At 32.4% G+C, this 25,128-nt stretch overlaps 1 protein-coding gene and 2 long non-coding RNA genes across 7 annotated transcripts in view; 1 reads left to right on the top strand and 2 right to left on the bottom strand.

Annotated features, from left to right (window-relative positions):
* The window catches only part of LOC127709114 (uncharacterized), a 113,329-nt gene that overhangs the window by 23,637 nt on the left and 64,564 nt on the right, over nt 1-25,128 (bottom strand). The window lies entirely within an intron of this gene.
* Nucleotides 1-25,128, bottom strand: part of LOC127709117 (uncharacterized) — a 304,003-nt gene that overhangs the window by 226,466 nt on the left and 52,409 nt on the right. The gene's annotated exons all lie outside the window — the stretch shown is intronic.
* Nucleotides 1-25,128, top strand: part of LOC127709115 (uncharacterized) — a 113,131-nt gene that overhangs the window by 36,264 nt on the left and 51,739 nt on the right. The window contains exon 3 of one of the 2 annotated variants that reach the window (XR_007985507.1): nt 18,252-18,828. The exons of the other annotated variant lie outside the window; for it this stretch is intronic. This is a non-coding gene — a long non-coding RNA (uncharacterized LOC127709115). Of the gene's footprint in view, nt 1-18,251; nt 18,829-25,128 lie in introns of those variants that run through there. 2 annotated transcript variants of the gene reach the window in all.

Below are 25,128 nucleotides of genomic sequence, written 5' to 3'. Positions count from 1 at the left end.
GATAAAATTAATGAGCACGATGTAACACGTCAATTTTAATCTGTTTATTTATGATTTTTTTTAAGATTGATTGGTTACCTGCTAAGATTGTATATATAAACCAGTACTAGGAAAACTTCATGGTTAGAATCAATGTTATTTTCCCTAGTATTTGTCTAAGAATGCCACAATCGTGAAATTTTAAACAGGCTTAGTCATGTTAGTAGAAGCATAAATATGGAAGTATCTATAAATCTAAATTGTACTTTATAAGGTAGACATCTATATTTAAATATAAAATATCCATCAGCAGCACTATGCATTTTTGTTTGAAATGATATAAAAATCGGCATTGTTTCATGTTCCATGGTTAAATGTGTTTTTTTTTTTTAATGTAGACCGGAGTACATGCGCAATCAAAATGAGCAATGTGTTTCTGAATAACAAATATAAATTACTTCTGATAGACTTTTGGTTGTGGTTGTACTTAATGTTTTGACTAAGTATTGACAAATTGACAAATCTTTCAAACTGCCTTTTTCGGCCGTCTGTAATCATTTATAATATGGTTACCTGATCATACATACATCATGATGTTGTGAAACTCAAAGTAAATTGACATTGTGATTTTGTAATTTGCAGAATGGAAAGTCTCTTATCAAATGGCAAAATCAAAAGCTCAATCACATTAAACACGAATGGAAAACAACTGTCATATTCATGACTTGGTACAGGCATTTCAAATTGCAGTTTTTGGCCGTCTTTTAGTATGAAATGGTTACCGGGTCATTATACATCATTATGATGTGAAACTCAAGGTAAGTTAAAATTGTTATTTTGTAAATCGCAGTTTGATTCTTTAGCAGGTTATTTCGTGATATTGACATTTACCAGTATTTGAACGAGAATTGTAACCTTGTAAACTGTTAAAAGGATGCTAGAAAAATATCTGTTTTTTAACCTCTCCACACGTCGAATATTCACGTCCTTAAAATACCGCATTCCTTATTTCAATTCAACAGCTTCTAACTGCAATTCACCTTTAAAATTTAGCAAATTCCACAGTTGTATTAAAGGAGGCCATGCCTCTGCAGCTAGATCGTTCAACAAAAATGCACGTAGATATCCACATATAATCCTGCCTCACATCTTGACTTACATCTAGAAATTGACAATGATGGTCGGTTGAAAACAAACTTTACGACAAAAGAGATGATTTTAGCTTCCCAATTGTAAACTTAACATTTCTATGTAGCAACATTCCTGCAGCGCCTGCATACGGAGTATGAATCTCCCAATTAATACGATATTCCCGGGCTTGTATTTCCTATCATGATTTCCTTGAACGAGGGTTGCTACTCACAAGGAAGCTATTAAACCAAGAGTTCCAAATGGTGAAGTAGAAATCATCCCTCCGTAAATTTAACGGACGCCATCACGAGCTGGTTGACTGTTATGGAATATCTGTTTCACAGATGATAGCGGATATGTTCCTTATGTCGTAACAACAATCCCGTTCCCTTTTCTCGAATGTGACCTACCGAATTAGACTATTAACCGGGGTTGTACTAACATGAGCAACACGACGGATGCCACAAGTAGAGCAGGATCTGCTTACCCTACCGGAGCACCTGAGGTCATCCCCAGTTTTGGTGGGGTTCGTGTTGCTTAGTCTTTAGTTTTCTATGTTGCGTTTTGTGTACTATTGGGTGTCTGTTTGTCTTTTTCTTTTTTAGCCAAGGCGTTGTCAGTTTATTTTCGATTTATGAGTTTGAAACCTGCTCCAGATAATCTTCAGATAATACTGTTCGGTCATCAGTAAACGGGGAACTTTTTCTCTCTCCTTTTTATATCTTTTTACTTGAAAACCCTCATATATGTTCGAACACAAACAAAATAATTAATCAAATTCATAGAATTCCAACCTATTCAAATCGACCAGAAACAACCATGACAATCATATAAACAGTTTGAATCCCGTAGAATTTTCTAACTGGTTTGGATTTAACGACAATATCTTTCGCCAAGGAAACATATATTAAAAATCCTCTATTGATATATATTGTTATAAAAGAAAACGCAACCATAGGTCTCATGGTAATCGCAATAACCGCAATCATCGAAATAAACATCGTTCTAATTTTACAATAGCTTATCTTTTATCTGTATTTAAAAACAAGAGTATTATGCAAATATTATGCAAACTGGTTGTATAACATAGAACCACCTATAATTTCTTATTCGTATAAGAAAAAACAGTAGAAGTCAACTTTTTTATTATACGTCAGTTGAATCAGGCGTCAGTATAGAAAGTAATGTTCCTTCAACATGAGACTGTTTAACATCAAAGTTTAGAAAAATGTAGCCGTGTTATTATAGGGGATTTCAACATCGTTCAGGACCGAAAGGTTATAAACTTTATGAAAAAAAAGACCAAACTACCGTCCAACGTCGAACATAAATATAAATTCGTAAGGTAATTAAAGATGTTCGTACATATTATTGTGCAAAATTGTGTAAACGGGAGAAATCTGACAAAAAGTCAATTGATTCATATCTAAATAAATGTTTGAATATTGTTGTTATTCGCATATCACATTTCGGAATTAACTTAGAAATAAATAAAAGTAGGACGCCCATTTATTAGGATTAAAAACAAAATCCAAGAACATGCAAAGCGTTTTGTGTTTGTAGCGGCCGACAAAGCAGCCAACAATGTGTTGGTGGTATGACATAAATAATACACGGAAGTCATTAAGAATGTAATTATGTCTTCAACTACATTCAAGGCCCTACGGTACATAGAGAGTCATATAGTGAATAATCATGTCACTACCACAGCTCAGCTTAAGGCCTCCTAAGAATATTTGAAGGTTTCCACTTTGGATTGGTTACATAAACTACACAAGCAATCCCGTAAAATATCGTTTCATCTTGGTTTACTACATGTCATTGAGTGCATTTAGCTTGTTTCGTAACTACTATCAAAGAACTTATCATTAACTTCTGTAATAAAACATATCAACTTATGGGAATAAACTATTTTTGGAGTGTAAAAAAATGTTTTAGATAAATTACGTGCTTTTGACAGTTTAACTCTTTATACTACTACACTATTTGTATATAATTGTGCACCTGGAATAGCAGACATGTTCCGATACTGTTATGAATCATAATTCATGGCCAACCTCAGACAACACCTGATTGATAAATTCAATCAACACTTACGTTATCTTGATGATATTTGTTCGTTAGATAATCAAGAATTCTCTATATTTACTGCCGAAATTTACCCAAAGGAACTTACTTTAAATAATCAATTATTAACAGCAATATAACTGTCTCTTCCTAGATTAAGATATTTCAGTTTGAAACGAGAAACTCTACACAAAAATTTACGACAAAAGGGACGATTTGCTTTCCCTATTGTTAATTTGTCCTTTTTGTACAATGATGTTCCTTTGGCTCCGTCTTACGGTGTTTATATATCCGTACTCGTTTGCTTTGCCCGTGTCTGTAGTGACGTTTAAGATTTCAATGAGCGTTATCTACGTATTAAAAAATGTACTGGTCAATTATTAAGTGAGGTGTGTCGTTACCACAAATTACTTAAAACCTTTAACCCATTGCTTCCATAGCCACACAAATTTGGTTTGCATGTTTTGCTGTACCTGGAGAAAACTTATTTCAAACGAAAAAGCACATCCTAATTTTTACCGAGATGTTGTTTAACGGGCCCGGAAACTTATATACGATCCGCGTAATCTTATCAATCCTTTAGATACATTTATTCAAAAAGGTTACAGATTCAACACTTTAATTAGATCTTTGAATAGGTGGCCTTTTGCAAGGCAATATATCTGTCCATATCCACTATACACTCGTTTTCCAATGGCAGTCCAAATTGCACCGATCTTTATCGTTGACGGCCTCTATTACAGGACTTACCTATTGTATTATTCGTGAATTTGTACTCGTCATGAACATGCATGAACTATTTGCAACTGGAAGCAATAAAAAATCAATCAATCAATCATTTTCAGAATACCTTTTTCGCATATTGTTACGCTGTTTTAGCCTGCGTAATCGTGACATCATTAAAACTCTCAACCTTCTCCAAATCAAAAGATCAATTTTCTTAAGGTACCAACCATTCATCTTAGTGGGACAAACCATTTATTCATTTGATTAATCAATTGTCACCTCTCCCCCCAAAAAAAAACATAATTGAAAAAAAAAGAATAAAAAAAAAAATTATGCTTCAGTCAACGCCTAACTGTTACAAAAGTTTACAGAGAAATTTTCAATTCTATTCTATGTAATGTGCATGTAAATTACGTGAACATGTGGTTTACTGGTCTAAACAATTTTCAGGTGAACACGGCCTTAGATACATGATTTCTTTATTAATTGTTTTTGCATAGGCTTTGAACTAGCTGTCAATTACTGCAAGTACTTTCAGATCTGTATTTTGTGACTTCTTTGTTTTTTATTGATGTATAAGCACCCTTCCACGTCCTGTCTGTGTGTTTGCTAGATGTTTTGCTGCTTTGTATCGATCTGATGAGTTAATAGAAACAAGAAGATGTGGTATGAGTGCCAATGAGACAACTATCCATCCAAGTCACAATGTGAAAAAAGTAAACAATTATAGGTCAAAGTAGGGCCTTCAACACGGAGCTTTGACTCACTTAGAACAGCAAGCTATAAAAGGCCCCAAAATGACTACTGTAAAACAATTCAAACAGGAAAACCAACAGTCTAATCTATATATAAGACGAGAAACGAGAAACACTTAAGTACCACATCAACAAACGACAACCACTGAACAACAGGTTTCTGACTTAAGACAGGTGCATACAAATGCAGCGGGTTTAAACATTTTAACAGGCGCCAACCTTTACCCTTACCATAAATAGTAGTGTAACATTACAACATAGAAAGACACACTATAGAATATCAATTGAAGCCCTTTTCAACTAATTTTTATAGTTTGTTCTTATGTTGTGCTGTTACACCACTGTCCCAGTTTAAGGGGAGGGTTGGCACCTTCACACATGTTTAACCCCACCACATTCTATATGTGCATGTCCCAAATTTGGAGCCTGTAGTTCAGTTGATGTCATTGGTTCATGTCTGTCATATTTGCTTTTCGTAAATTGTTATAAAAAAAGCGGTTTTTTTTTCAATTGAATTGTTTCATATTTTTCATGTCGAGGCCTTTTATAGCGAGACAATACGGTAATGGTTTTTCTCATTGTTGAAGGCCGTAAAATTGAATATAGTTATCTACATCCACTTGATTTGAACTTTGGTGGATAGTTTATTGGCAATCATATCACATCTCTTTATTTTCATGTGGTAAGATACAAAAGTGCAGTGTAAAACCTTTTTAAATTAGTCATGTGTATCATCGGCTATTAAATTTTGTTTTGCAGAAAATAATGGACAAGTGCAAAGGAACAATAGCTTTTTTTTTACTGATATTTGCATTGTTGGTAGAGAAAAGCGAAGCAGGTACGTTTGCTTATTTAATCTCAACCTACCAAACCAAGTAAAATTACGATCTTGCAAAATGTGCAAATTTTGCATTCATGTATAAGGATATACAACGACAGATTTCGTAAAATAGAATTACCTTTGAAGTGGCTACATTAAAACAATATATTTCCGAAAAAGGAAAACTGTTGTTCTAAAAATCATTTGATAAAAAGAGAGTCGAAGGGTACCAAAGGGTTATTCAAACTCATAAGTCGAAAAAAAAACAGACAACGCCATGACTAATTAAGAAAAAGACAAACAGACAAACAACAGTACACAAAACACAACATAGAAAATCAAAGACATAAATGACTTTTAGGCAATGTATAAAAATATATTTTTGAAAAATAAGCAGTAGTCTACAGATTGAAGTTATTGAAATGAAAATTGTACCTGTGAATAGATGTCCGTGTGTTTGGTGAAAATATTAAGAAAGTGTTAAATGCTGTATTTTGTATGCACGATATTTTGAAATTTGCACAGATATATTGAGACTGTTTGGGGCGACAAAATTGTGCCGTCTTATCAAATTATGTTGTCAAAAGGAATGTTTGTCGGACAAAGCGGCATAACTCATACCTAACTGGTTACGTGTTGACTACTTCGGTTCCTGTGCTCTTTGTTACAGAAACATAAACCATAAATAGACAAATATAAGCAAAGAGGATTATTCTATTATTCCCGTTCCGGTTTGAATAGTCGGTCAACTCTTTTGATGCAGAAAGACTTGATTTTAAACATATTTTATTCATTACGACATGAAAAGGAATGAGCAACAGGCACAGCCTATAAAAGCTCTCTCCATACTAATTGTACAAGGTATAAATCAAATATTAACAACTGTATTTCAAATAAAATAATATAGTGGAAAATGCATACTACTTATGAGTACACACAAACAAATACATATGTATAGTGTTAATAACTGAATGCATAGTATATTTAAAGAGAAGCGAAGGATACCAAAAGGATATTCAAACTCACAAGTCGAAAACAAAGTGACAACGCTAGGCAAAAAAGAAAAAGACAAACAAACCACCGTGCACAAAACACAACATAGAAAACCGAAGACTGAGCAACACGAACCCCACCAAAACCTGGTCGTGATCTCTGGTGTCTTAAGCATGTAGGTGATTAATCATGATTAAGTTTAATCAAATACCTTGAGACATGTAAATATCCTTTATAAGTCATTGGAAATATAGATATAAGGTTTGAAAGAGACACTTAATTATTTAGTGGAATAAATGAAAATAATGTTGAAAAAGGAAAGAAATGGAAAAAAGACTAAATAAAACAAACATTTCAAACAAAACGGTGAGTGTCACTGATATATTACTGTACAGATTTTGAAATAGCAAACTTCATATCATAAGAAAATAATATGTTTCCAAAAAGAAATAAGTCAATATTCATGTCAACATTATCATCAACAATTGAGTAAATGGAATCAAGTAAGATCTGTCTTACATCATTGTACTTAGGGCAAATAAAAAAAAAGATGCTTGTTATCTTCAGTAGGGTGATTACAATTGAACACATAGTGTTCTCTGATAAAATTTGATTAAACAAATGCAGATAAACATAATTATATACACTTTTCTGTTCCCTTTTAAAGTTTTAAAAACAAATTGTTGGAAAGCCTATATTTTGATATATCTCATAAAATTTCTCTTAATATGCACATAACCTTTCAAGCCATGATGAGTCGGGCTAACAGAATATGTACACTTGTCCCCTAAAATTGCAAAAAGATCTCCCAAGACAGTTAAAAAAATGTACAGCTCACTCAGATAATTAATATCATATTTCAAGCAAGTCGTTTAAAGAACTGTAGCAAGATTATTTTGGGACTTTATCGACACGAAATTTATACAAACAAGCCATTGCGACATATTTTTTCCTAAATTGCCCTTTTGGCGTTATTAAATGCGCAATATTCGTATATATATATATATATATCCCAAAAGAAGACTTTTTAATATTTCGTGTTGCCGGGGGGAGGGGGGTAGGGGAACGGGGCCATACGTCGATCTGCGTCTCGCATATATTAACATGTTTTTATTGTATACATCATTTTCAGCTGTATATGGGACTAAAAGGTATATTCCAACTTTCAGAACCTGCTGCAATGGAGTGTTGAATAATTTTAGGAAACGTGCATGCTGTGGAACAGTACCGTTTAATCCAACTTTCAGGACCTGCTGCAATGGAGTGTTGAATACTTTTAAGAAAGGTGCATGCTGTGGAACCATTGCATATAAGCCAACTTTCAGAAAATGCTGTAGTAGGGTATTTTGCTTGGCGACGAAAGTTATTCATTCATTTGATGGACCACCTTAACTTTCAGATATCAAAAAAAAAAATTATTACATACATTTTACTTTTATTTACTTATTAATCATATAGAAGGGGGAAAACGAGATAGTAATATTTTTTTTCCGATACAATAATATTTTGATTTATCAAAGACATTTTAATGAATTTTAGTCAATAACATTACCAAAATACCAAAATATCCCTCTTTTACGATTCATTTAAACCTTTTTACTTGTCACAGATTTTCCTTTGGTAGAATTGAATGTAGGGAAGATATCCTTGAATTATATTACATTGGTATTCGGACATTGTTCAAATAAATGCAATGTTGTGTTTGTTCTCTATTCTAACAATAAAAGCATTATAGATATTACTAGTTGATGATTTATTCTATATGGGACAACTGATTTTATTGTTCGGTATTGATTTTTTTTTTTTTTTTTTTTTTTTAAGAAACAATTACGATTTGATTGATCGTAATTGAACATCTAAGTCACATAAGACCACTCATTATTTCCACTTTCTTTCATATCTACAAGCTTGTCTCCTTTGTCTTGATTTTGACATCACCGGATACAAATTATCATTCTTCACACTCTTCACTTACCATGAGCAACTCTACGGATGTCACTAATGGACGAGGAGACGCTAACTCGCCCTTCAAGAGGAATTGATTTCATCAAAGAATTTTTGGAAAGTTCTTTTTCATCAGTCTTTATTGTTCTGCTTTTTGAACAATATTTAGCTGTATTTGGCAAAACCTTTTTTGAATTTATGTTTCTCAATGCTCTATTACTTCGTACTTTATTTGGCCTCTTTTGAACTTTTTGGGGGATTAGGGAGTCACTGATGAGTGGTTTGTAGATGAAACGCTTGTCTGGCGGATAAAATTTTAATCCTGGTATCTATGGTGAGTTTTTTTTTATCATTTTCCTATACTCATTCTTCTGTAAAATAGGGTAGAACTGTCAGAATTTTCTTTTTCTAAGGTAAAACAAATGTAATGACTTAAACTGAAGCAGCTCTCTGGTCTCATCATTTGGAACTGTTTTAACTCTGAGAAAGGTAGTTGTAATTAACGGGATTTTTATCGTTAGGCATATTTTAAAACAATAATATAATGCTTAAGCAGGAGTTGAAATATAATTCTAATATTTCCGTAATAATTATATTATCTTTTTAAAGCCAATTAACCAGGGCACTTTTGGAGTGTTTATAACAGGTAAAAATTTTGATTGCACAGTGACCATATCATTTTCACCGGGTGTGTTAAAATACCTGAGTTTACCTTTTTGAATATCATACAACTATGGCCTGTTGAAAATGTGAATATCCAAAATTGTCAACCCTAAAAGGTTATTAAAACTGCAATTGCGACCATCAAATCGCCAATTGACGGCATCAACTCTACAACTACAGTACTGTTATTCATTAATTAGTATACGATAAGGAAATGTGCTATGCTTGGCAATGAGACAATAATCCATCAGAAAACACCTGGACAGTGGCCCGAATATATAAGTTATGGTAAACAAAAACAACCAATAATAACATATTGTACTCTCCTTTTGAAATATGTGTTTTTGTTTATGTGACAATAATTAAACCTTTCACTCTAATATATTTGACAATCTGATTGAAATGCATATTATGTGCCCACGTTTTGCATTTAAGTATATATTTCTAACATGAGCAACACGACGGGTGCCACGTATGGAGCAGGATCTGCTTTACCCCACCCCCTCCCCCCCCCCCCCCCCCCCCCCCCCCAGAGCACCTGAACACCCCCAATTTTTGGTTGGGTTTGTGTTGCTTAGTTTATAGATTTCTATGTTGTGTTTTGTGTACTGTTGTTTTTCTGTTTGTTTGTTTTCTTTTTTAGCTATGGTGTTGTCAGTTTATTTTCGACTTATGAGTTTAGATATCCCTTTGGTATCTTTCGCCTCTCTTTTTCAGCTTTGTCGTAATAATTCACATTTAAGAAAAAATTAAAGCAGAAATTGCATTAGTTAACCTTATAATAATCAAAATAGAAGCTTGCACGGTGCGTTGTTATATCTTGTTAAAAGATGTATGGATTACTTCGTTCTTCAGTTTGTGTCAGTCTCTAATAAATAAATGTATCAACATTAGTCATAAGCGTACAATGAATGGTTCACCGACGATAAATGGCTATTTAAAAAACACCTTAAAGTAAATTTATCATACTCTTTGGTCGACTGATGTTGATCTTTGATTCCGAAAATGTTAAATAATTATCTGTATAAACTTACTCTATTACATATAAGCTATTCTTGGATAGTGTGTAAGCTTTCGTCAAGAAACTCTTATTTACGGTATTTTGTTTATTCTAGTTGTCAGTATTTATTGACAACCAGCTACGATAAAGGAGGTTAGTATTCAGAAAGGACATATTTACACACGAAAAAAAATCATTATCATTTAGTCCATATCGATCGTATCTTAATATTGGACAATAATAGATTTCATTTTCTACAATACATTCATGGCGACTATTTATATTGCAAAATCAGTCCCTTTTGGTTATCTTAAATAGGTCACATATTTGACCATCTAGCTCAGTGATCGAGTTAGTCGACCAAGTTAAAATATCAGTAAATTCCTTCGACATACTATTTTTTATTTAATAAAACATCCAACTTACCCAAGATAGACTGTTTTCCTACCTATTACTAGTTTGGCTTTATCAGATATAAGGATCACTTACAAGGTTTATTCTCCTGTAGTTTCAATCACTTCGACAAAAATGCAAAATATGGTTGAATATTCGACATAATAATGTATTGTCTTGGATATGTTTTAAAAGAAGTTGGTTCTTAACAATTTCTCTGATAAACCCTTCGTAGAATGATTGCACAAACACTGTGTTAGAATTTTGAAATAACAAATGGATATTGAACAAAGATCGCTTTATTTTGTTTATATCAAAGTTACCCTGATACTGAGAGATTTATTGAATGACTGTTGTTGTTAGGAGCCAGATTCAACACTCTTGGTTTTTCATGACAGCCAGTTCTCATTCGTGGAGGAATCCGAAGTACTCAGAGAGAACCTCCGATGCGACCTTCACCAGGAATATTGAAAATCCTAGTAAATTAAGATCAAAGTCGAACTCATCTTGCCACGAGCGGGGTTCAAACCCACAACCTCAGTGGTAATGGGCTAGTGATCACTGTAGCTGATGAGCTACGTAGACCACTGAAGAGAACAGGAAATAATCAAGGACATTTTTTTTTAAAGCCAGATAAGACAACAAACAGAAGAAACAAGCGGAAGAATGAAACAAACAATTGGAAAATAAAGATTAAGTACATGGTTGGATAAAAAACTGATTGTATGTGTAAATGTTTTTTCAGGGTTTTAAATTGTTCAGCACGACTATAAAGTTAAAATCAATACATAGCACGACGTATTCAAAGTTGCAGCAAAACATCATCTGAAACTAAATAAATAAAAAGTTAGTAAAGGTGTTCCATTCAGTGTCATTGCTATAAACTCAATTTATCCTACGCTTTTTTTAATATAATTACTATAATTGATATACACTTAAAAGAAAAGACATTAGAAAAAAACTTTCTCATAGGTACCGGTTATATTTTATCGAGTTATATACGCATATTTTTCAACTATACCACATTTCCTTATTTCTATATTGGATATATATTTGTTATCGGTTCCCAAAATGAATTTTACCTGTTACCTTTACCATTGATTAAAATATGAGTAAATGAAACAAATCACAAATCGATATACATTGTAATGTTTGAATACATCGCAAGTTTATAAACTCTTTTACATCTATAATTTGCAAGTGTATATGTCAGCTTACTTATATAAACGTATTAGGAACGATAGAACATTTTAGCATGATTACATGAAGAAATTAAGTACGATTTCCAAACATATATCTATTACATAGACTAAGTTTGTCTTAAGATAGCATACATTTTGAAGTGATGATGTCACCTTTATTTACGTACAAGCAATCTTTTTGTAGTAACCTCGTTATCTTTATCTCCCTATTCAGTAACAATCCGGTAACTTGATAATTTGAACAGGAAACACAAACATTAGATTATCGTGTTTACAAAGAGGCATACATGTAAATATCCTCCGAACTATTCATTTTAAATGGACAACACTTATACATTTGTAAAGTTAGAAAGTATTGGGACTATTCGCAAAGTCAATGCTGATTACAACATTATTCTCATTATAATACTGATTAACACTTTTTTGATAAATAAGCATAAAATATTATAAAATATGTATGTCTTGTACTAAAAGATTAACCGAAGAAAAAATCTCAAAACATTTAAAGCCAGATGCCTATACTTCAGTGGTTGTAGTTGATTACTTTCTATCATAGTTTTTTATATATTTTGTCTTATATCAGGCTGTTGGTTTTTTACGCTTGAATTGTTTCGTATTTTGCTAGGCCTATTATAGCTGACTATATATAGGTTGTGAGTTCGAAACCCGGAGTTACTTAAATCTACGTCAGTTAGATTCTGGTAAATAGTAAATGTTTTCTTATTGCAGTCGAACAACATCTCTTTATTGTAAAATTAATGCGATATTTTTTTCATGTATTTTCAGAAAGCGTGTTGAGCATGTTGACAACTACTCACATGAACATAATATTGACTGACGGGTCAAACACATACTTTTAATAACAGGTGTAGTAAGTTTGGCGCTAAGCACTACATATTCAAGTGAACGTACTTTTGGTCGATGGATCGAACTCATACTAGAACTAATACTACAGTTAAAACGACTGTGAACATTCTTCAAGAAAGTATAATAAAAATCATAGTGCCTTGTTTTTTACCGTACAAAAATAATGTTCTAAACAAACACGGTATAGAGTTGTCTTTACATTACAATTTTTTTCCATAAACTTCTATAATCTATTGGAAAAAAAATAAGCTACCTGATGTAAATATGTAAGACATAATAGAACGAAATGATCAAAATATAAAGATAACATATTTTGTAAATAACTTCAAATACAAAGAAAAACATCCTGTTTACTGTTTGTTCCCCTGCCTTGATTGACTGATTTTTTTCAAATAGTTACACGCAATGACACTTTAACCTTTATGACATATACATTATGTCCGAACACTTTACAGTGTTACTAGGTAATTTCAGTTTTGAGCTGTCTTTCAGCATTTATGATATTACCTGATCATAAATACATAATAATGTTGTAAAGATCAAAGTAAATTGACATCAGTATAATTTTGTAGATGATTATTTTTTTTAAAGTACGGGATGAATTGATATAAACCAGTAAACGAAACAAGTATTATAACCATAGTTTACTAAAAATTACATAATGTCTTTGCTGAACATTTCACAGTGAAAATACTATATCACTAGCTACATGTATTTGGCGAACGATCTTTTCTGGTACTGAGTATCCACCCAACGACTGTTCGTAATTATTGATGAAAATAACGGCCGATACAAATTAATTGAAAAGTCAAGTCCATAAACAGGATGCATAGAAAAACATCCTGTATACTGGTCGTTCCTTGACCTTCATTGACAGCTGTAAATCTGGATAATTTAAATAATAACACACAATGACACTTATCCCTGATGGTATATAAATCTCGAATGGAAAATGTTTTAAACATACGTGTACGAAAAGGATTACTCTAAAGCTGTCGATTAAATTCAATAACGAAAAGGTAATTTCAAAAACATTCATACTTCGTAAATACGGACGAAGAGTAGTTCTTGTGATAGAAACTTAACATTTATTTACTTAATCTGGAGTTTTGAAACATATTTGTAACTTTGAACTAAGTCCTGAAACTCTTTTATCTGGTCTTGAACGACCGTTTTCCAAAAGAAGCAAATGTTGATATACTTACATTTCAATTTTTGTTTTTGATTAGATATCGTATGTAAACAATAGAATGAAACCAGATATCATAATCTTGAGACAGTTTAATTTTCAAATAACAAATGCATTAATCGACAGTGTGTTCGAACGTTTAAAACGCGTACGATTGCTGTAAAGTTAATAAGCATAACGCACACTATGTAACTTATGAAATCTGTTTATTTGAGATTTGTTGATGTTTGACTGGTTACCTGCTTAGATTGTGTAATATCGTCGCGATAGATAAATCAGTACTAGTCAACTGCAAGGTTAGAATGATTGCCTATTTCCCTATCGTTTGCTTACGCAAAAGACTAAAATCGTAAAAGGAACATAGGAGAATCTGTATATGAAAGTATCTATAAATTTTAATTGGCTTGCAAAGATTTTCACCTACAATTAACAGCACTATACATTGTTGTTGAAATGATAGAAAACATGTTACTGTTACCATGGTTAAATGTTGTTTGTTTACATTATAGAACGGTGAACATTCGGAACGAAAATGAGTGATTCGTTTCTGAATGACAAAAAATAAATGCTTCCGAAAAATCTTAGGTTTTGGTTGTAATTAATTTTTCGAATAAGTACAAACAAATTGACTAATCTTTCGAATTGCCTGTTTTAGTCGTCTTATTAGCATTTATAATGTGGTTACCTGATCATAAATACATCATGATGTCGGGAAACTAACAGTAAATTAACATTTGTGATTTTGTAAATGATTCTTTAGTTGGTTTTGTTGTGTGGAATGAAGGGTGAATTGATATTTACCAGAAAAAGAAACGAAAATTGTTACCTTGTAAACCATACATTGGATGCATAGAAAAATATCTATTATGTTGTTTTTTTTTAAAACACGGTAAAAATACAAAATTCCAGTGTTTAACCTTTAAATTAGTCATGTGTATTATCAGATATCAAATTTCGTTTTGCAGAAAATAATGGACAAGTGCTAAGGAACTATTGCTTTTTTACTGATATGCGCCTCGTTGGTACAGAAAAACGAAACAGGTATGTTTAGTTGTCTCAACCTTCAAATACAAGTCAAATAACGATCTTGCAAATTGTTCAAATTTTTCATTCATGTATAAGGATAAGCAACGAAAGATTCGTAATATAGTATTGCACTTTAAATGGTTATATAAGAACGATATAACTATGAAAAAGGAAAAGAGAGGCAAAGGATACCAAAGTGGCTTTCCAATTCATAAGTTGAAAATAAACGGACAACGACATTGCTTAAAACTAAAAAGACAAACACACAATCAACAGTACACAAAACATAACATAGAAAACCAAAGACTGAGCAACACGAACCCAACCAAAAAATGGGGTGATCTCAGATGCTCAGGAAGGGTAAGCATATCCTGCTCCACATGTGGCACCCGTCATGTTGCTCATATTAGTACAAACCCGGTGATGTCTTATTTGGTAGGTTCCATTCAGGGAAAAGGGACGGGATTGAAGTCACGATAATTGGAACACTTCAGTTGCCATATGTGAAACGAATATTCCATAACGGTCAACCAAGTCGTGAAAGCGTCCGAAAAATTAACGAAGGGACGATTTCAACTTCATCACTTAAAAACTGTTAATTATTCAACAAATAACTTTTAAGCAATGTATAGCAATACAATCCTAAATGATAATCATTAGTCATGAACTAACTACAGTTTGTAGGTATTCCAAAAGGGAATTGTACCCGTGAATAGATGTCCATGTGTTTAACGTCAATTTAATGATATAGTTAAATGTTTTATTATGTACGCGGAGTAATTTGAATTTGGCAAAGATATATTGTGACGGTTTGGAGCGACAACATTTAGTTTTTTTTTTGTGCTTTGTTTTATCAAATTAAGTTGTTAAAAGAATTGTTTGTCGAAGAAAGAGGCATAACTCAGACCTAACTGGTTATGTGTTGATCACTAAGGTTCTTATGCTCTTTGATACAGAAACAAAAAAACTCAAATATAAAAATGAGATACATCATTCGCGTTAAGAAGAAAATGATATACAGTTTGAATATTCATTTGACAGCTTTGATGCAGAAAGACGTTATAATGTTAAATTTCCATTCGAATTTGAAATTTTGAAAATCTAATTGGAAAGCCTACGTTTTGATATACAAACATTAAATTTGTCTTATGCACATAGTCTTTCAAGCCAATATGAGTCGGGCTAACACGAATATATAAAAATAAAAAGATGTGGTATGATTGCCAATGAGACAACACTCCACAGAAATTAACAACTATAGGTCACCGTACGACCTTCAACAATGAGTAAGCTATAAAAGGTTCCGAAATAACAATGTATAACAATTCAAACGAGAAAAAACTAACAGCCTAATTTATGTATAAAAAAATGAACCCCTAAAAAAATATGATATACAGAAACAAACGACAACCATTGAATTACAGGCTCCTGACTTGGACGGGCACATACAGAATGTGGCGGTGTTAAACATGTAAGCGGGCGCCCAACCCTCCCCTAACTTGGGACAGTGGTGTAACAGTACAACACAATAATAAACTATAAAAATCGGTTGAAAATGGCTTAACTCATTAGATGGATACAAATAGAAATACATCTAACAAAAACACAGAGTGGCCGTAGACGGGTACATATGCATCCTCACAACAAAAAGACACTAAGTACAGATCTGAGAGTACTCGCAGTTACTGACAGCTAGTTCAAAGCCAATAACAACTAATAAAACAATCATGCATCTAAGACTTAAATATCAATCAGCACACATCCAACATCTAATGGATTTAGTGTAAAGACGTCATTAACAGTCAGAGAAAAACATGACCTTGTTCAATGCCAAGATACTGGTATTGACAGATTGTAGAGCCATGAATGTGCATATGTATATAAAAAATAATGTTAAGCTTATGTAAACTTGTTCCCTGAAAAAGTAAATTGAACTCCTAAGCCCAACTCAAAAAATATGTACAGTTTACTGAAACATGAGTATGATACTTCTATCAAGCCATTTAAAGATCTGCAGCAAGAATACTTTGGGACTTCATTATTATTAAATGATAAATATCCATAAGAAATACATCTTTTAATAATTCGTGTGTATGGTGGATGGGAAGGGGGACTGAGGGTCATACAGCGAGATGAATTGAAAGATCAGCAAAAGGAATATGTTTAACAATGGTTGAATAAATGCGCTAAATAGAAGGCTTATATCATTTCTTAGGACAATATTCAAAAACTTTATAACTGATACAACACAAATACGTGTCCTCAATACATTTAAATATAACATCAAAGACTGATAATTCTTTGTGATATCCAACTTAGGAATTAAAACCTGGTCCCACCATACTGTATCCTTCACAAATAACATATATGTTGTCTGTTTTTCACTTCATACTAGACGTTATGTCGATATGAATACATACATGAGTATATTACTCTCTCGAATATAAAAACAAAAGAAACGGAAAGACAAATACAGGTGAAAGTGTTGCAATAACACCTGATGCAATCATTTTCAACTTTACAGACAACGGAGAAAGTCGAGGGTTATTCAAAATTGAAGATGTAGCTAGACCTTAATTTTGGACTGTACATTTCTGTTTTCCGTATTTACAGCATTTTTAAAATAAGCATTAAACGTTATACTATGTTCCATTCTATATTAATTAAACTCAGGTCGACGTCCGGTCTCTAATCGACGACCGTTCCTCAAATAGACGTGAAATGTTAAATGACGTTCTCGAATCAGTGTCCAATATTTTAACCCTCTAATTGACGTCCAATGTGACCCCACTTATGACCAAAACTACGTCACAAATCATAAATACTTAGTACATGTGTATGAACTGAAAAGTCGGCATCGTCTCGTTCAAAATAGTTAACTAAAAGAAAATTTAAAGGACAAACATCAGTAAAAAATGAAAACAACACGTTATAAATTTCATGCGTCCGAACGCTTTTCTGAACGACAATAAGACACCAACATCCTACTACATTTACATGCATATTAATATTTTGACATATGGATATATGACAATGAGATAACAAACCAACTAAAGAGATAACCGAAAGACAGCTAAAGGGCAACATACGGTCTTAAAAAGTACTAGTATACAGATTAAAGGTGTACAGTCAAATGTCGAAACGTATTATTATTTCCACTCTGCAACATTCAAAATCTTTAAATTTTTAACTTCTCGTTTACGTTTAAGGTTCAACCAACCGTTTGCATTTGGGAAATGCTTGTAACAGATCATGAATGTTCCAGTTGTTTTCGTTAAATGGAGTCGTGAAGTTATTTCGGCAAGTCCGTAAAAAAAACGTCGATTTGGAAACTATTGGACGTTGATTAGAGAGCAACGAATTGGCTGCTTATTTTTGATAGCTATTTTACTATGACCATGATGACGTCAGATTTTGACGTCGATAAGAGACCAAACATCGATCTGAATCTTGCATATATTAACGCGTTTTTGTATGGTGTACATTTTTTTTTCAGCTGTATGCGGTACTAAATGGTATAATCCAACTTTCAAAACCTGCTGCAATGGAGTGTTGAATACTTTCAGGCAACGTGCATGCTGTGGAACAATAGCGTATGATCCAATTTTCAAAACTTGCTGTAATGGAGTGTTGAATACTTTTAGGCAACGTGCATGCTGTGGATCAGTAGCGTATGACCCAACTTTCAAAACTTGCTGCAATGGAGTATTGAATACTTTTAGGCAACGTGCATGCTGTGGAACCATTGCCTATAATCCAACTTTCAAAAAATGCTGTAATGGGGTTTTTTGCTAGGCGACGAACAGTTGTTCCCTGATCTGATGGGTGACCTTAACTTTAACTTTCATACATACATTTCTTTTTTTTTTCAACACTTTAATTGATTTTTTATTGCACATATTGCTGTTCAACAATTAAACTTGGTGTACAGCATTCCATCAAGTATTCCTGTAACATACATTTCACTTGTTATTTACTTTGTTTATCACATGGAAGGAAAATAACGAGATAGTTGTTATGTAATACAATTTTGCCGCTAAAGTAACATTTTGTTTCATTAAAGGCATTTAAAATACATCTGACTCAATAAAAATATTAAAACTATTTCTGTCTTTGTCTATTCTCTTAACCCTGTTCACTTGGAATGGAATATAGTGAAGATATTCTAGACTTAAACTACATTGGTATTCGGACATTATAAAAAAACAGTAATAGTGTGTTTGCTCTCCCTTATAACAATTGCCACGTAATAGATGTTTCTAGTATCTACTGAATCATGTATCCTATACGGGACAACTGAGTTGCTTTTATATAGCTTGTTTTTTTAAAGGCACCATTATGAGTTGGTTGACCGTTATGGAAGTCACAAAACACAAATCATAGGTTTCATTAATCGTAGCTACAACCCGTCTTCTTTTCACTGATTGTAACATCACCTCATACAACTAATCGTTAACATACTTCTCTTACATTGAGCAGTTCGAAGGGTACTGGAAGAGCTGTAGCATACCCTACAAGAGTAATTGATTTAATCACCGGCTTTTTGGAATCGTTCTTGTTAATCAGTTTATTTTTTCTGCTTTGGGAATGGTACTTTGGTCATTTGTCCTATGGATAGTATGTAGGCAGTTTTTCTAAGACTTATGATTATCTTCCCCTTCTCTGTATCTTCTTTGCATATTTTAATATGTGATATTGTAATATGAGTTGATTAACGAATCTGACTCTCAAAAACAATTTCATTTTAACTCACCGGACCCGAAGGATCAAGTCTTCGTCCGTTTTTCTTTCTCTAGGTACGAAATATAGGTGCGATGGTAAATAAGAAGGTCAAGTCCATAACTGAAATGAATAAATGCTTCGATGTGGAACATAATACAATCAAAATTGAAACATTACGAATTTGATGTGTTTAACCGTGTGTTTTTGTTTTTCATTGAACTATTTTAAAAATCAGAAAAAATCAGAGACACAACCAAAATGGGCATAATAAACTGTCGTATGACTTAATTAATTGTACTTGATGATTGATGAAATGAATAATTGCTTAATATTGCATACATATACAAGACGAACATATGAAGCAAAATCTAGAAAATCTCCTCGGACGCATAACATTTTATTATCCTTTTTCATTTTTGTTTTAACTTAGAATATCGTAGATATCTTCAGGAGATAGGCAAACAATGAAAGTATTTGCTTTTGTTTCCTCTTAATTTGACACTTTACCAAAAATATATATTCTCCAAATAAATAAAAACAACATTGACCATGGAATAAATTGGTTAAAAGAGAGAAGAAAGATACGAAATGTATATTCAAACGCATAGGTCGAAAACAAACTGACAATACCATGGCAAAAAACCATTACCGATAATAAGACAGATAACAGTACACAGGCAAAAATTGCTCACGTGAATCTCAAATGAAATTCACATGAAAATTTTCATGTGAATTTCACGTGAATTGAGATTCACATGAATCTCACGTGCAATTTTTCACATTAATTTCATGTGCACTTTACCAAATAAAAATTGGTATTTTTCATGATTTAGATGTTATTTGAATTATGTTATTTTAAAAATTCACATTAATTTCACGTAAAAAAAACATCATGTGATTTAAACGTGAAATTTACTTTACTTTCACATGAGATTCACATGAAACTCACATGAACTGATTTCACGTATATGCTCGTTTGAGGTGAAATTCACGTGAATTTCACGTGCGATTCACATGAATTTAAATTCATGTGAAATTGATGTGAGTGAACCTCACCAAAAACCGGTAGTGATCTCAAGTGCTCCGTATTATTATATATATTATATCATAACATGTACAACGTTGTTATCAGCGTGTGACATAATCCAACTTACCAAAGAAGCGTGTAAGAACGTGTTTATTTTCATTATGCCTAATATGTATTTGGTTTTATTTAAGACAAAATAGAAACATATGACAAACATAGTCTGTATTTAAATTTGAATCCATAGATAAACATCACCATCCAGTTCTCATTTGTTTCCAGATATGATTAATTGCCACTTGTGATATGTTTCAAATATATAATAACACTTAATAACATAAATACTATTTTAATGACATATTCATGTATAGATATTATATCTGACTTTATATGAAAATGCTAAATATAAAAACGGTCATCGAAATTCAAAAGCGAATCAGGTAAATTATTTAATTTCAAATATCTTAATTTTATATTTAATAAATAAGCATCATTTGATTTTGTTTACGTTTATCTGCTGAGAAATCGAGAAAAGTAGAAATTTTTCGTGTTAAAGGTCAGGAAAACAAAGGAAATAGAATACAACAATTATGAATACAATTACATTTAACTGTACACACATGAGATATGAATTGATATTATATTCGTCAATATTAACATGTTTATTATTTTTTTCGATTTCAGTTATTGCACAAATAGCATGTATAAAATTGAGCCAATCACAATTGGAACTAAAGAAAAAATATTGTTTTTCATAACAAAAAGATTACATAAGTGATTTTGGCTACTTTTTATGTCACTTTAGTTCATACGCTCCTCATGTGTTTAAATGTTTATACATCCCTGGCTTTCAAATATCGTTTGTCTTAGTATTCCTGATTTGTCAAGTAAAGAGCTTTTGACGCAAACAATTTATAATGTTATTTTTATTTTTAATTTTAATGATTTGAATGTATATGATATAAGAAAGTACAACAATGTACAGACTTGTATCAAACAACGTACTTGAGTAAGATGTAATGTTCATTTAACTAGAGACACTTCAAAGTAAAAAAATGGATGGACAGTTGTCAACTACAATGCCAAAAGAAAAAAAGACGAAAGACAAACCCTCAAAAAACAAACAACACAAAAAAAAGATTGAGTGACATGAACTCATGAAAATTAATCTTTATCAAAACTTTTGAGCAAAAAGTTCCGAAAGTTAATGATGTATACAAATATTTGTTTATCTGTTATATCAACCACTATAGACACAAATTACTATCTCAAGCTATAAAAAGTTAACTTTGAATGGATGTTTAAAGGTTACTTTTTTTTAATGCAAGTCATTCAGTGGCAAATATTGCATGCATATTTAGGATGACAGCAATTGAATATAATTTCATTGGTGTCTAAAGAGTTTGATGACTCGAATTACGTATTATTAATCATACTTAATCCGGCAGGCGTTTCTTGCAGATTATTGTACAATGTATTTCGTTTAATTTATTCTGATATTCTATCACATAGTTTATAAATATTGTTTTAATAGGCCTATTTATGTACCTTTGGATAAATATTCGGAAAAATGCACTTTCTGCATTTTATTTTAATTCTTTATTCTCATTTCCAATAAGACAGAACCTAGCCAATTAAATGACTTCAAGCAACTAAAGGTCACCGAACGGACTACCAACATGCTCAAAACCCATACTGTATAGTCAGCGAATAAAAGTCCCGATATGACCAAATCTAACACCCTGGTGTATATCAAAACAACAAACAAATAACAAATCTTACAGACAGCAACCAACGCGAACCACTGAATTACATTCCATTGACTTTGGAATTGTTTTTCTGTTAATGTTTTTCCATTATTTACGTATTCAATAAACTATGTATTTATATATTTGAGAATTATACTGATAATACATATAACTGTTAATTCAAGTCTGATTATCGGTAGCAATCAATTATTTTTTCAGAAAACAACTGGCAAATTGCAAAGGAACTTTCACTGCTTTACTGATATGTTTCTTATTGATAGAGAAAACCCAAGCAGGTACGTTTGTTAAGTTAATACACTATGTCACTAAAAATAATCACTTGCAATTACTCAAATTATTTGTATAAAAGACCCTGTTCAGACCGGTTGTCAACCCCAGGTCAATCCACTACACCCCTTAGGAACGGAATCGACCAAGTTGTGACGATTGGTATTCATACATTATTTCCTGCCTAACTTTGTAAATCATATCTCGTTAACACCAGTTTTTTTTCTTAATGTCTGTACGTAACGTTTTTTTTGTATTTTAAATCGAGATCATTGGGCTAAATTTCGATTTTTTTTAACTAGGTTCATTTGCATGTTTTGGAGTTAAGTATGGCGTCCATTTTGCGTAACTTTAATACAATATTGTTTAGCAGTCAGCTGAAACCCGATTCCGGACGTGGGATTTTCCCGCTGCGTTGAAGATCTGTCGGTGGTCTTGGGCTGTTTTCTGCTCTTGGTCGGGTTTGTTCTCTTTGAAACATTCTCCGTATCCATTTTGTATTTTATTATGAACAAGCAGTTAGGTCGAACACCATGTGAATGACTAGGTATTTCAAATTTGAACCTCTCATATATCATAACAAGTCTTTATGAAAAAGGGAATTTGAAGACCATGGATAAATTTGCATTTGTTTTAAGGTGCTGCAGTTGGTCCTAATATTATTATCTATTGTTCTGCAAACATTTACGTGCACATTGTAATGTTTATGTGTTTTAACTTTCAAGCTGTGTGTGGAAATAGATGGTATGATTAACATGATCAAGCTTACAACACCTGCTGCAATCGTGTATTGAATAACATAAAAGAGCGTTCGTGCTGTGGAACAGTAGCGTATGATCGAGCTTACAAAACCTGCTGCAATGGTGTATTGAATCATAAATGGGAGCGTTCTTGCTGTGGTACAGTTGCGTATAATCCAGCATACAAATCCTGCTGCAATGATGTATTGAACCACAAAAAAGAGCGTTCATGCTGTGGAACAAAAACGTATGATCGAGTTTACAACACCTGTTGCAATGGTGTATTGAATCGTGCATGGGAGCGTTCGTGCTGTGGAACAATAGCATATCATTCAGCTTTCAAAAGATGTTGCAATGGCGTTTTGTGCTAGATGGAAATTGCAAAATTTAATTATTTTGTAAGAAAATGTAAGGTTCAACCAGTTCAGATTTTCGAGCCTTTTTTCAAGCTAGATTTCTACATAAGAAAATGCCTGTACCAAGCCAGGAATATGACAGTTGTTATCCATTCGTTTGATGTGTTTGAGCTTTTGATTTTGCCATTTACTTAGGGAATTCCTTTTTGAATTTTCCTCGGAGTTCAGTATTTTTGTGATTTTACTTTTTTGGTAGACGATATACTTTTGATAATGATAGCATAAATTCTTGTGATGAACTGATACAATGTATTTATATTTTATCGTATTATTATAATACGTAGAAGGCATTGGAGTATTGCTAATATTGATAATTTATAAACTACTTTCATGTTCCTTTTCGTCATAACTTTCATTACAGTATGAGGGTAGCAAGAAACTTCGAACCCTTCTGTAGTGGCGCAGGTCATCACTCGTTTGTGTTAATATTGTTTTTGCGTAATCTATATGAATGAAAGGAGATTGGTGTATACGTCAATGAAAGAGTGTTTTGTAGACGGTTGTTTTGAATTTGTACTCGCCCTGTTTATCAAACGTTATGCTGTGGGACAATTTCTTGGACTTGATTGGTTAATCAATCTTCTGAGTTGTGCTTTAAAAAGACTTTACTGTGAAAAAATAGATTAGGTCTTGCTTTTAAAACTAGAACCATATTTTGTATATGTATATCAAACTTATCTAAGAACAAAAAAAGACGATGTTGAAAAAAAGAAAGGTGAATGCTATGAAAGTTAGGGGGAAGTGGACAACCAACGGACTCTGTTTACATAATCAAGGGTCACATGGGTATTGAATTATAGTCCCTTAAACGTATATCAGTTTCGTATCAGTGCAGACTGGTCGAAATGAATGTGTTCTACACAAGACATATGAATGTTCATATCTACCCACTATATTAAATTTATGATGAGTGGGATATTTTAAAATAATGTATACATTCCCTTTATATAACGATACTCCAAAGTCTGTTATAACATTCGTCTTCAGTATGTATCTTACTGTATACTAAGAATTTTCTTGCATTGGTAAATGTTTACACAAAAAATGATACATGTATGTTCAACGAATAACAAATTTTCTATAGGCTTGTATGCTAACTTGGGCAAAAGCACAAAATCAAATATTCACGAAAATGCAAGTTTGTCTCAATCCACTAACGAAAATAATGAATCCACAGCATGATTTATATCGGTAATAATGAAATTTTAAAAGGAACTAGATATTAAGAAAAACACCGTAAGATATTTAACAATGAACCACACCGATATGTAAAGTATGCTTTAAAGGGCAAGAGATAACGAAATATTGGGGAAACTAAACAGAAAACTAACGACTTGATAACCAACTGCATAGATATAGCAGTATATCTCACAACTTTTTCGAACTTTTTTTTTAAATTTTTTTTTAACTTGTTTATTGATTTGGCCTTCCAACT

This window comes from Mytilus californianus, unplaced genomic scaffold (genome assembly GCF_021869535.1).
Source record: "Mytilus californianus isolate M0D057914Y unplaced genomic scaffold, xbMytCali1.0.p SCAF_7, whole genome shotgun sequence".
NCBI classification, from domain to species: Eukaryota; Metazoa; Mollusca; class Bivalvia; order Mytilida; family Mytilidae; genus Mytilus; species Mytilus californianus.
The sequence above is the reverse complement of the archived record's forward strand: the minus strand, read 5'-3'. Positions and strand labels throughout refer to the sequence as shown.